Consider the following 4,981-nt stretch of genomic DNA (forward strand, 5'->3'; position numbering starts at 1 on the left):
ATAAAGCAATCGGATCAACCTCTAAGACTCCTGCTACTTTCTTATTCTCACACTCGGTAGGCCAATTATAGTTATTCATGACCATATCTTCCAATAATTCATATGTTTCATTAGCACTTTTTCTCATAAACGCTCCTCCCGATGTTGTATCAATAATTTTCCTTGTATTTCCCCCCAAACCATTGTAAAATGTATGAACTAGTAGCCACTTCTCTATTCCCTGATGTGGGCATTTCCTTTGCAACTCTTTAAAATGTTCTCATGCATCATATAAAGACTCCCCATCCAGCTGATGGAAGTTATTAATCTCTCATCTTATTCTGGCTGACTTCGCAGGAGGAAAATATTTACCAAGGAATTTCTAAGCCAAGTTTTCCCAAGTATCTATAGAGTTGGCTTGTAATGAATTCAACAAACTCTTAGCTCTGTCTCTTAGTGAAAACAGGAATAATCTTAATCTTACAGCATCATTACTCACCCCGTTCATTTTGAATGTCGCACACAGCTCTAAAAAGTTTGTGATATGGAGATTTGGATCCTCGTTTGGTAAGGGAAATTTTACATTGTATGTTCAATAACATACTTATTTTTTTTTAAATGCCAACATAACATACTCTCCCAAACATATGCCATTTTTAAATTTTTGGACAAAAACACCCATACCATTAACCGAGCAGACCCCTCACATTCTCTATTCCCAGCCAAACTCTTCCCAACCAAACTTTCTCATTTCTCTCTCATTATTTTCTCTCAACTGAGCTCACATTCTCACCATCTCTCTCAGGCAAAGCTCTCTCTCTCCTCACAGCCGCCGTCGCCACCTTCTTCTTCATCGCTGACCACAGTAAGGTAAGACAGTTGTCATGTGGTTTTTTTTAAAAAAAATTGAATCGTAATGTATAAATTGATGAAATGGGTTTGATTGTTAATCTTTATTGTGCAAAAATGTAGCTTAAAATGGGTTTGATTCTATGTGCATCATTTTGGAAGATTATGTTCAAATTCTGCAAAAATTTGTGGGTTGATGTTCATTCGATTCCACATCGATGCCATTTTGATGCTTCATCGATGGTAATTCGATAGCATATAGTGCATGTGCAGATTTTTAAAATATTGAAAAGTTGTTCATCGATGCGCAATCGATGCTCCATAGATAGTATTTCGATGGACCAGTAAATGAAGGCGATAGTCCATCGATGCGCAATCGATGGTATATCGATGTCATGACGATGCTTGCATAATCGATGGTATATCGATGCCACATCGATGACATTTCGATGCATAATCGATGCTGATGGTTGTCATCTGTACGCGATTCCATTTTGATGGTATATCGATGCCACATCGATGCCATATCGATGCTGAACCAAATCAACATATATGGCATCGATTCAACATCGATATACCATCAATATTACATCGAAAATAACATCTAAATTAGATGTTCGCCTCAGCATCGACATTCCATCGATGTACCATCGAAATGGCATCGATGTACCATCGAAATGCCATCGATGTATCATCGATGCTGATGGTTGCCATCTGTACGCGATTCCATTTCGATGGTATATCGATGCCATATCGATGCTGAACCAAATCAACATATATGGCATCGATTCAACATCGATATACCATCGATATTACATCGAAAATAACATCTAAATTAGATGTTCGCCTCAGCATCGACATTCCATCGATGGTTATACGAGCACATTAATTTTATGGTGATGCATCGATGGTTATTCGATGCTATGTCGATGTGATGTTGATGACTTTATATGTTTATTCCATGCTCCATCGATGCTATTTCAATAGTATATCGATAATATTTCGATGACAACAATAGATTGAGTATTTTTTGTAAATTCAACTAATTCTCTTTTTTTTGGATATTTTGTAGATGCCACTCAAACATATCCCACCGCTTGAGATCCCTATAGAGGATCAATATGTCGGTCGTATGACCTATAGGGGTTCTGGGAGGTTAACAAAATTGAAGAAAAGATTTGAGGAGCATGGATTGTTGGGGAGGGTGAATGAGTCTGTTTTTGGACCATTCTTCACAGCCCCTCCCTTTTCGTTCTCTGGGGCATTGGTGCATGCACACACTGCTTTTGCTGAAGGTCAAGTCTCCGCGTGGCGATGAGGTGCACTTCTTGATGGGCCCAAACTTATGTAAGTTTGGGGTGCATGAGTTTTCCATTATCACCGGCCTGAGCTGCTCTTGTCCACCCCTTGCCGTTGACATTCAACCTCACATTACTTCCTCCCGCCTAGTTGATACATATTTCAGTGTGGAACCCGAGAAAGACATTCGGTTCAGTATGTTGGAATGAGCTTTTAGTATATGCGATGTACCTGATGATTTGTACAAGCTCAGTTTGGTTTACTTTGAGGAAGGGATACTATTGGGCGCTGAGAACGAAAATGCTAATTTGGCGAGATTCATTGTCGATGGTCAAGGATTTAGATTATTTTGAGAAGTATCCGTGGGGATCCCTTTCATTCGATACAACTGTGAAACAATTCAATAGAGATATGAAAGCGATTGGTGCTATGATACCAGGTAAGAAGGCGAAGAAGATCACTGAGGTGGAGTCTTCTAAGGGTGTTAAGGTGGAGGCAAAGTACACTTGCAAGGGGTATCCACCAGCCTTGCAATATTGGGTATACGAGATTTACAGAAGGAACACGCCAAGCCCTGTGGATTCAAGTTCCCTAGGATGCTACAGTGGGAGAGCATAGGCTAGCCGAAGCATTTGCATTTGAAGGATGTACTTGCGAGGAGACATGTAAGTTATATTAAATTTAAATAATTCAAGAACTTTTGAATTATACTAGTCAACTTATGTCGTTTCTAATTTGATTGTTTTGTTTCCATTACAGTTGTCATGCATTTCTATCCTAAGGTCTCGACCAAATGAGCGAGACCTCTTCGATGCCATATATCAGAGGACAGAGGGGGATGCTCCTAGGTATGTGATGCTACAGACTATGATCCAACCTGCATTAGAGGATGGCAGACCTTACGATCTTGAGGCAGAGGCTGCTGCAGTGGCTGAGATAGCCGTGGAGGCTGGCATATTTGTGGAGGATGCCCCGACAGAGACTGCTCCAGATACTAGTACAAAACCTACTTCTGCACCTGCTCCTGGGGCTTATGAGGAGTTGTTGGGTGAGATGGCCAGACTATCAGGTGCAGTGGACGAGGTTAAGGCCACTCTAGGTATCGTCCTTAAAAATCAAGAAGTCATATTAGAGAAGCTGGCAACACTAGGTGGTATACCTACTCCTGCACCTACTCCAAGAAAGGATGTAGAGTACGAAATTCTCCCCACATGTTACGAGCCTTCTGTTGGAGAAGCCACACCTTCTCAGCCAGTGCAGACGGTCTTAGGTACGACTAATCCATGAGTTTTTACATGTTTTAAAGAGATTAGATACTAATTGCTCCTTTACAGGTAAGCGCACTAGACAGAGACCAGTAAGGTACGAGGACTATACTCCAGCAGCTAAGAAACCAAAGTTCAAGGACCCAGTTACGATCCTTCCTTTAAAGGTGTTGGATCAAGATATGTTGACAACTTTTAACCGATGGGTACTCGGTGAGATTGACAACAGCAGACCGAGGAAGTTGGAATGTTGTGATGGGACCCCTGTTTGGTTCTTGAAGTTGAAGGTGGAAAAAGAATGGTTGGCAGAAACTGTAAGTCTCTTATGTTTGTTAGAACATTTATCTCATTTTAACAATCCACTCTTCCTTAACATTACTCTATTTATTTGCAGCATCTCGCCGCTGCGAATTATCTTATACGGAGACGTCTTTTTGAGTTGCCAAAGACGTACCCCGTGAAAGCCACCGTACTTGATTCATCATTTGCACAATATATTCCTGCTAGATATGAGGAATTCAAGAAAAATGGCAGGACTTACCAATGGGACTCGGACATTCTTAATTTCTTGAAAGGAGATGCCAAAAAATACAAGAAGCCTTGGGGTGATTGCAACGAGGTCTACTTCCACTGGTGCTTGGAAAATCGGCACTGGGTCCTTTGCGAAGTAAATTTCACTGATTGGATGATCACTGTATTTGACTCAGAACATTCCAACTTTAGCCATAATAAGTTGTCTGAGTTGATTTAGCCTTGGACTAGGATGCTTCCATCTTTACTCAACGCTTCTGGTGTGTTTAAAGGACACCCCAAGTTGAAAATAGCTAGACCGAAGATCACCGTTCTAAACTTTGATTGGCGGTGCATGTCCACTGATATTGTCCCACAGCCTAGAACCAGGTAGACGTACTAAATTCAGATTTTCATAACACTGTTCTCCTTTAATTTTCAATACACTCACAATCAAGATTTCTTGGTTTCAGCGAAGATTGCGGCGTATTTGCCATCAAACACTTGGAGTTTATTCTTGGAGACATTCCCTTATCATATGCCATCGAGGACAACATTCAGTACTTCAGGGATAAATTATGCATCGACATTTTTTATGAGAATGTGTACCCTTGATGTTAGAACATTTATTTTGATTTTGATGACACACAATAGTATATTTCTCCTTAGTTTTGTATATAAAAAATGTCATTTCGAGTAACAAAGTCCATTAATACACAAATAAAAAGAGTAAGAAAGTCCATTAATACATAAATAAAAAGATTAACAAAGACCATTAGTACCCAAATAAAAAGTTTAACATTGATGCCATAAACTTCAAACACGAACTTTACAAGTTGCCCTATTATGGCCTAGACCTCCACAAGTGCTGCACTTGCATTGTACAACCAATTTATCTCCATTGGAAGGATGGTGTTTTGTCTTAGGCCTACCTTGTTTCTTCTTTGGACGACCAACCGGGTTTTTCTGCACAGGTGCTCTCACTTTTATTGTCATAATGTCATGTGGAACAATCCACTCTTCCTCATTACCAGTAGGATATATAGATTATGTGTAAGAGGACCTCTATGTCTCAATTT

General features: G+C 40.1%; 1 non-coding gene across 1 annotated transcript; it reads left to right on the forward strand.

Annotated features, from left to right (window-relative positions):
* Positions 1–215: 215 nt before the first annotated feature.
* LOC133807830 (small nucleolar RNA R71) lies at positions 216–322 on the forward strand. The gene has a single exon (XR_009879720.1). It is a non-coding gene; the product is annotated as a small nucleolar RNA R71 (small nucleolar RNA).
* Positions 323–4,981: the final 4,659 nt, after the last annotated feature.

This window comes from Humulus lupulus, chromosome X (assembly GCF_963169125.1).
Source record: "Humulus lupulus chromosome X, drHumLupu1.1, whole genome shotgun sequence".
Taxonomy (NCBI): Eukaryota; Viridiplantae; Streptophyta; class Magnoliopsida; order Rosales; family Cannabaceae; genus Humulus; species Humulus lupulus.